Genomic DNA, 9,472 nt, shown 5'->3' with positions numbered 1-9,472 from the left:
CCCTGCGCAAATGTCTCTAGTTGAGCCTCCGACCAAAAGGATTTTACAAAGGTGAGGGCGTGGCTGACACACGCGACCGGGGCTTCTGTGAGGAACTTGACGACCTTCTGCGGTACTCCGAGAAGTCGCTCCAGCAAGGGCCACTTGCCTGCTTCACCTTCTTCTGGTGGATCCACCATGTCCACAAGCATCTTGGCGGCTCCCCTGAGGTCCTCCAACTCCTTTTGCCGCCGCTCCTTCTCCTCGCCCAACGTCTTGATCTGCCGAAGGCAGTCGGCGAACAGTTGTTCAGTATCGGCGAGTACCTTCTGCAGCCTCTCGATGTCATCTGTACAGCGATACAGCATATTCTTCACGTTAGTAAGTAGCTCTTCTTTATATGTTAAGATTTTCCTAAGCTCTGCGGTGAAGATATTTTCAGAATCCGAGGAAAACTGTTAAGGGAAAGTACTCGAAAGAAGAAAGGGGCTTACCTTGGTGCGCCCTCTTCTGCTCTTTGAGTTGTTCCTGGAGCTCGGAGTTGGCTTTCTTGAGATTGCGCAGATCGTTCTTGAGGAGCCACGTCTCTCGAGTCCACTCTTGCTTCAGCATGTCAAGTTCTCTCTAAAGATAGCAGTTCTTCGTCCGCTCCTCGGATATGCATTTTTCCTTGGCAGCAAGCTCCTAGTGACCACTCATGACTGTTTTCAACTTCTTGGACTTCTTTTGTGAGTGCGTGATCACGTTCTGCATAAAAGGGGGAGATTAAGACAAGCAACTCGACAATGTATACAAGCAAAAGAGTAATCACATCTTACCATGGCAAAATCGTATAACTCCTTGTAGGCCTTCTTGAAGGTCTTTATGTTGTTTTCCGTCAACATTGGATCATCCACCGGATCTGTGGTGACAATGCTTTGGTACCTAGGCCCGGCCATTAGCAGATCTCCAGGACTCCTTGAGGTCCCTGCGGCTTCCTCAGAAGGTGGATGCTGGGCACCTGCAAGTCAAGATGCATTCAGTACATAATGCCTGGGGTCTAAGCAGCTAGCCGTAAGCGGTCATACACTTACCTGTGCCATCTACAGGAGCGGCATCTGGGGCCTCGACTTGTTTCTCACCACCAGCTCCGGCTTCGGCTTGCTGGGGCTCGGGGGGTGGCAGGTTGGGCAGCGTCGTGTCTGCCTCGGGGGCTGGCTCCTTGGGCGTGGGCTCCTCTAGGGCTGATGGCTCGGGGGTTGGGGTAGCTGCGGCTGGTTTTGGCTTGTGCCTCACGGCGCTTGCAGACCTAATGAAGCAAAATCAGTTATATCATTGCACCAATCGAAAGGGATAGAATGTTCATTATGCAAAAAGATGTACACTTACAGCGAAGACCTCTTCATGACAGCTTTCTTCACCCTCATAGCCCATGGTGTCCCAATCATGGTAGTCGTTGCTAGCGGCAGGGTAACATCAGCTGGTGGCGCGGTGCCCGCCACGGCAATGGTAACCGATCCTGTCGCAGAAGCTGCTGGATCCGTACCCATCTCTTGGCGCTCAGGCTCGGGTGGAGAAGCGGGTGGACTGCAAAAGGACAATGTTAGCATGCAATGATACTGATATTTGACGATTCAACAAGGCAGCATATTCATACCTGGAGGACTCGACTTCTTGCGCTTTCTGTTTGCACGCTACCCGACGACCCTGTGGGACCGAAGGCAGAGTTTCGGTCAACTCCACGAATGGTCCGGGGGAGTTGCCCCTTCTCGCCTCCCCCCGGCTTCCCTTTCAGCCAGGGGGCTCCCGCCTTCAGTGGACTCACTGCCGGGCCGAGCCTCGGCTACTCGAGCCCTCTTCGCTTCGCCCGCGGCGCTGGGAAGAAGGTGGTCCGATCGAGGGATGTCGGGTTGCGGAGGGTAGCTCCGGTGCAATTTTGTGTGACCCTGCAGGAGGTTCTCAGTTAGCAGTGGCAAAACAGCAGAACTTGCCTTCAACAAAAACTAGTCAAATACTTACCGGTTTTGGAGGATTTTGTGCAGAAAATAGTTGTGGAACATAGGGAACCGCATCCACATCTAGCAGCACTCGCCTAACCCGTATGAGTGCGGTTTCGTCCGTCAGCTCCTCTGCACACATGCGAGATGGATCTTCAGCACCCTTGTACTCGAATCCAAGTATATGGCGTTGCTGGATTGGCTGGACTCGACGCTTGAAGAAGGAAAACATTACGGATGCGCCGGTCACTCCCATTTCCTTATGAGCTGCTATGGTGTCTAGCAATTCATTGACTTGATCCATGTCCCCCCTGGGAAGTTCGATATTCCACTCCGGCCTTACAACAGGTGGTTTATTTGACTTTTCTGGGAGTTGGGGGGTATAATTTTCGATGTAGAACCAATGATTTTTCCACCCGGGAATGTTGGAGGGGAATTTGTACGAAAGGTACTTGTCGCCGGCTTGTTGTCTAAGTTGGATGCCGGCACCCCCTACAACAGATGGATTTTTGGAGGTGGGTTGTGGTTTTACTCGGAAAAGGAAGTGGAAAAGATCCCAATGTGGTTTGATTCCAAGGAAGGCTTCACAGAAATGGATAAAGATTGCGATATGACAAATGGAATTCGGGTTGAGATGATGGAGCTCAAGCCCGTGGTAGTAAAGAAGGCCATGGAAAAAAGAGCAAGAGGGGAGGGCCAGACCCTGTTCAGCAAAATGGTAAAATGTGACGATTTCGTCTACATTTTCCATGGGGAAAGGTTTGCGAAAAGAGGGGCGCCAGTTGACAAGATTCTTGTCTTGAAGCAATCCCTCGGAAATAAGTTTATTGAGGTCGTTAAGGGAGCACTTACTATGTGTCCACTCTCCAGACGGCGGTTGCGCCTCTTTCTTCTTCCCATCCTTCTTAGATTTCTTGGGCGCCATTTCTAGATTCGCTTGCCACGACTTGCTCGAGGGCTGCGGGGAAAGGGGCGGGGAGATTTGGGTGGATTAGGGTTCTCCAAGAGGGAGAAGGCGGAGTCCGGCTCTATTTGGGGCATTTTGGTAGTTCTTGGCGGATTGCAGATTGGAAGCACAGTTTTTACTCAGCGTTACCGCGGGGTTAAATAACCAGCAGCTGGGTACAGTTTTACTGCTTTGAAGTTGAAGAGTCGTTTCAGGGAATATTCGGAAGTTGAGGGGTCATTTGGTGGATTGTTTTGATAAAATATTCGATTAATCATTTTTCAGGGTTAACTGTCCCGAAAAAAGGGGTTTTTTGAATTTCATATCTAACTTCCATCATCTGTACCATCACACCAGTTATTCACCATATGGACATTTTTACACTGCATGCCACGATTTTTGGATCCTTATTTCCAAACTTGAGACATGTGGATTCAAGGCTCGGGGGCTGCGGGATACATGGCATCAACTACTTATTTTTTTGAATTTATTTGAAAAAGTAAGTAAGGAAGATTCAAGACTAATGCGACCCTCAGCCTAATTCTCCAATTCAACCTAAGGCTCGGGGGCTACTCCATATGGAGTGCGATTTTTCAATCGCACACCATAACGAAGAAATAATTCGGCCGCATGAGCACCTCATAGCTTCGATGCAGCCAAGTAAGTACTCGAAGAAGAACTTCAAGATGGAGCTTCAGGAGAAGCCGAAGACTACTTTGAAAGTACTCGATTAGCCTGCAGTACTCAACTACGAAGAGCTCGGGGGCTTGTCAGACCCGGGGCTACGGGGCTGTGTACATAACGTAGTTTAAACAAGGTTAAGAGATAAAGCCCGTCTTATCTCTTATTTATATTATTTTCTACTCGTTTGAGTAGGAGATAAAGCTAGTCGGTACAGAAGGAAACTACCCGAGTTATACCCGGGTACGATTCCTTGGCTGGTATTGATTAGATCCATGTAATCCTAACCTCCCGGATATATAAGGGGGGGCAGGGACCCCCTCAAAACGCAAGATCATTCTACACCCAAGGCAATACAAACCACCATATAGGACGTAGGATATTATGCGCCTCGCGGCCCGAACCTGTCTAAGTTTTGTGTTCCTTGCACCTTCGAGTTCCTGATCTCGGCATCTCCTCACCTAAACTTACCACCTTGGGTATACCCCTCGGTGGCAGCCGGTAAAACACCGACAAGGCATGCCTCCTCGAGCTCCTTCTGCCGTTCCAGCAACTGCTCAAGCTGCGCGAGTGGTGTGGGTTGGTTCCTCTCCCTGGCCCCATCGTTGGGGCCACTCGGAGGAGTTTCCCCACTATGGGCATCTTCTACACGCCCTTCGGGGACACCCGCCATGAAGCACTCCCGTGAGGGGTGGTGGCTTCCTCTGCTAGAGCCAAAGTCGGAGATCACCTCCGATTTCCCCACAAGGAGATTAGGGAAGGATTTCGAGACGTAGTCCGTCATCCCCACGAATTCGCCGTCTGTGGGGGACAAACCAAAAGGCGCCGCGGAAACCTTGTTGAGACGCCCCTGGCCGGGATCTCAGGAGATAGTGGTTCTCCCCTGTAACACCCTAATGTAAATTTTTAAGATTTATAATGGATTTAGTTTGGCTCCATTAATTTTTTAAAGATTTATTGTGCTTAGTTTGCACTTAACCTAATTAAATTATACCAAGAATTAAAATTCATTGTAGGAACAACATGATTGTGCATTCATGCTGGTGCATATGTTTTATTGGAATGAGTGCACAGGGTTTGAATTCAAAAGTTCATTTGAATTCAAATAGAATTGAGCTTCAAAAGGAGTAGAAAAGAAAAAGGAAAGGAAATTGGAGAAGGCAGTCAGCCAGCCCAGCCCGGCCTGCCTCTTTTCTTTCCCTTGGGCTGGCTTTCCTCGCGCAGGCCCATTCTTCCCTTCTCTCTTTCTTTTCTCTCGCGCCCAGCCGGCTCACTCTCCCTTCTTCTTCCGCACGTGGCCGCAGTCTGCCTCCCCCTCTACCTTGCGCTCGGCCCAGCTACGCCCGAGGCCCAGCAGCGCCGCGCACGCCTCCCTCTCTCTCTGGTAAGCCGGGCCCGCATGTTGGTCCCTTCTTCCTCGCCTCCACCGGCCGCACAACGGCTCCGCCGGGATCTCTGCGCCTACCCCCTCCGTCCCACACACTGAGGATGACCTGGCCGCCTTATAAGTCGGTTGCCCGACTGCTCCTGAGCCCTAGCCCACCAGAGCACACCGCAAACCCTAGCCGCCGCCGCGCATTGGAGCTCGGAGCGGAGCCGCCTCTGCTCCGCCGTGGTCCGGCAGCTCCGCCATGCCTCCGGCCGATTCAAGCCTCGGTGAGCACCACGTCATCCCCAGGACCCTTTTGTGCTAGGTGTTGTGGCCCTTAGTCCCCCGCAGCGCCGAATCGCCGCTCGCCAGTGCCCCGCCGCCGCGCGGAACCGCAGGTCGCCGTGGCGAGCCCCCTTCACTGCCGTGCGTGCCCTGTTCTCGGCTTGCCTGAGCACTGTGCATGCGCGCAGCCCTTGTTCGCAAATGTTCCGAGCCCGAGCAGCCCGAACGCGTGCGCGCTGGCAAGCGCCGCCGCACCGACCCACCCCCGCCGCCGAGCGCGCCGCCACAGCCGCCGCAGACCCGTGCCAACCACCCAGGTGTGTTGCGCATACTGAGAGCTTCCTCCCGGGCCAGACCTCGTCCAAAACCGAGCCCGGACGGCCAAGATCGGCCAACGCCGGCGAGGCGCCGCCGCGGAAACCGGAGTCCGGCGGCCCAGCGCCGCCCCCTCGCTCGCGTTGGACGCCAGCCGCCCGATCCGTAGCAGACGATCAGGATCAGATCGCGGGTGGATAGGGTCCGAGCCGCAGGATCGTGATCCAACGGATCAGATCCATGCGTACCGGTTCGGCCTCATTGTTAATCCGAGCCGTAGGATCCGCAGCCAATGCCCAGGATTAGATCTAGCTCAAGAGGGGGTCCGGATCGTCCGATCACGATCCGACGGCTTATATCCCTAGATGCCGGTTCACGCTTTAGATCACGTCCGAGCCGTTGGATCTAGATCCAGTGGCCCAGATTAGAAGATACCGGTTCGGCCTGGCGTTTTTGTTAAAGAGTCCCTGGGTTTATTTGAAAACAACCCGCAGTCCAGCGTCGTTCAAAAGTATTTCCAGATAAGCCCTATTTTTAGCGTTTAGGCCCCTGAGCTTCTTAAATATAGGACCCGCCGTCCATCTCCTATGTTTTCGCGGGTTAGACCCTAAGTCTACCCTTAAATTATGTTTAGACCCTCGGTTTTAGCGCAGAACCCCCTCGAACTTCTATTTTCTTACAGAAAGGTCCCTAGATCCTGTTTTAACCCTAGTTTTTGCGTCTTAGCTCCGTTTTAGGTGGTTTTTGCGCTCACGCGATCGTCGTAACACGTAGAATAGCTTCAACTTAGTTTTGTGTGCTATTTTATTGTATTGTTGTACTGTTTCTTATATTTTGCCCTTGTTTGCATGTATGTGCTTATGTGGACCATGCTTGGACGTTTCGTTCGTGAGTAGACGTTGAGCCATCGGAAGAGTACCAGGAGCTACCTTCTTCAGAGCCCTTTGAGCAGCAGCAGGAGAACTTTGAGGAAGGCAAGTATAACATGAACATCCCATCATTTTTAAATACAATTTCATACTGTATTTTAATACTATATGCCTATAAGGATTTCCTAGCCACTGTTATCCTTTATATAATACCTTGGGTTGCATTGTGGTTAGTTGTGCTAGGTGCTGCGCTCTCACATTTAATGGTCCTTTGTAATTAAATTTGATTAATGGTATATGCAACTTAATCCTGAGAGTGGCCCTCTGTGCTGTGTGCTTGAGCGGCTCACATCTTGTTAAAATATGTTTTATTAGAAATATGGTTTAGGGGGCCAGCACGGTGCTTAGTGCTTGGTTGGCCACTCTCCATAAGGACCGGTTCATAGAGCGACAACCTGGGACAACCGCGCAACCACGAGACTGGAATGGGACGGTCTTGACTTACTAATTAGGTCATTTTGGTTTGGGAGTAACTTACCTGCGGGGCAAGAGGGGTGGTAAGCGTCAATGGTCCCTGCTCCTCCGGCTTGGTCTGTGCTGTGTGCTTGTACCCCCGTGAGGTGGGCCCCATCGTTGCTGATCTAGAAACCTTAGCGGTTACGCCTTACTAACGTGATCCTTTGTAACGGTCTCGTAGTGTGCTTGCTAGTCATCTCACCCAAGGAAGTGTGATGAACAACTAGCGTAGCTCACGACTTGTGGGTAAAGTTGTGCAACCTCTCGAGAGTGTAAAACTAGTATACTAGCCGTGCTCACGGTCATGAGCGGCCCAGATCTTTCGTCTGGTTAGTGGGGTGTACCTCCGGTGGTTTGGCTTGGTTCTCAGTAGACTCATGGTTAATCTTGATTAATTAATATGTAACTTGGGTTATGGTAATTCATCCACTTGTAGTAAATAGATTTAATAAAATTTGCCAAGATTAAAAGCTAATGCAGTTAAGTCAGCTAACCTTAGAGCCTCATAATTCATGTTATACTTGTTGAGTACAAGTTGTGTACTCACACTTGCCTTCTCTACTCTTCTGTTCTCTCTGGGATATCTTCGACTGCTGCTCAGTACCAGGCAACATGGAGGACTACATCAGCGGACTCGACGATTTCTAGGCGTTGTCTCCCAGCCGACGTCCCTGTGGCGCCCTGTTCTTCATGTATTTATTTACGCTTCCGCATTCCTTGAGCTGATTCTTGATTCAGTTGTAATAAAGATATTCATTTACAATTTATACGCTTTTATTTTAAGATACGTGTTGTGATATCTTGATGATTCTGTTGTATATATGCATGACTTGATCCTGGCGCATATATGATTGCTCGGTTTATGTTCTTATAAATCGGGTGTGACATCCCCCGGAGAGCTGCACTGTGACATTGGCGAGCGAGAAGAGAACATGGTGCAAGTCCTCCTGGGTAGGTCGGGGACCCAAGAAGACGCGGAACTGATGCTCCAAACTCTTGTAGTTGAAGTCGAGGGGCCCACTAACCCCGGGGACGCAATCCTCCGGGGCGCACAGCCACATTCCCTCGAACGCCCCGACAACGGGGTCGAGGTTGGTGGTGCGGGCGGGGCGGACAGGAGCATGAATCTGCTCCAATCCCCCTCCTATGGTGACAATGATGTCTAGGCTCCCGAAGCGCACGAGCGCGCCCGGGGCCCATCCTCCAGCATGGTTGGCCATCCACAACCTGGAGAGGTCGACGAGATGCGCAAAGGCCCCTACCTGGTGTGCCAATTGTCAGTCTTTTGAACCGCCGACTAGTAAATTTCATGATTGCGCATCTATCCTGGATGGTGAGCAAGAAAGATACAAGGGTTTATACTGGTTCGGGCAGAATGACCCTACGTCCAGTTCGAGCCACTTGTGCTCTTGCACTAGGTTTGCAGTAGGGGTGACAAACGAGCGAGAGAGGGAGGGGCTCCCAAGTCTCTGATGGAGTGTGCGTGTGAGGATGTCAATCTAAACGTTCGGTCCCCTTGGCGGGTGGTCTCCCTTCCCCTTTTATAAGTCAAAGGGAAGGGAGTGGATACAGAGAGAGAGATTCATCCTCCAGAGGTTCATCCTTACCTGCCCTTAGTCCAGAGGTTCATCCTCCAGCATGGCCCGTCACTTCGTGAGGTCCCTAGGGGCCCCACGCCTTTGGGGCGGACGTGCCCGACCCCCACCCTTGGGGTTGGGCGAGTTGGATGCGCCCGACCCCTCATCGTTGGGGTTGGGCGAGGTGGACGCGCGCCCGATCCCTTACCCTTGGGGTCGGGCAATGCGGTCGTGTCCTTCTCTGGTGCTTCGCGTTGGGCTATCGATGCCCCTTCTCCCGGTGGGCTGTTCTGTGGCCATTTGACGACCCAGCTGGCTCAAGCCGCATACCTTGAGGGAGCTAATCCATGATCAGCTTCCTAAGGAACGTTCTTTGGGGGATCCGTGATATTTGCCCCCGACAATATGTATCCTCCAGCTGAGTAGATCTAGCTCCAGCCCCCTCTTCCCGTCCTCAGCGAGCTCACCAACAGTGATAGGGAGAGGGATGATCTCCCCTCAATTAGTAGGATTAGTTATTTATATGTAGTCTTTTCTATTTTTTTTCCCAGATAGGTGTCTCTCTCATCAGACACCACTGCTTCTGGGCAACTGTCACCGTCGTTGTCTTTGCCAAGCGTGTCATTCTTAGCTTCGATTCCATCATCTTCGGCAATGATTGGCTCATGGGGATAAATAACATGCTCGATCCGCTCATCCTCGCCTTGGATCGACTTCATTCCACCTCCCCATAGATGTCGCCGGGGATCAGCAAGGTGCATCATCACCTTCACCCTCCACCATAAAGTTACTACTCTTCTCTATCTGGATCCGTACACCTTGGATTCAGTAATCCACTTTGCCTTGCCATCGGGGTTCAACCACAATCATCGAGTCGATGTGCAGCATACTCCCACTATCCTGCTTCAATGCTGAGCAGACAACAACAACAATTCTTGTCAAGATTTTCATAGTCTTTG

This window comes from Panicum hallii, chromosome 9 (genome assembly GCF_002211085.1).
Source record: "Panicum hallii strain FIL2 chromosome 9, PHallii_v3.1, whole genome shotgun sequence".
In the NCBI taxonomy this organism is placed as follows: Eukaryota; Viridiplantae; Streptophyta; class Magnoliopsida; order Poales; family Poaceae; genus Panicum; species Panicum hallii.
The sequence above is the reverse complement of the archived record's forward strand: the minus strand, read 5'-3'. Positions refer to the sequence as shown.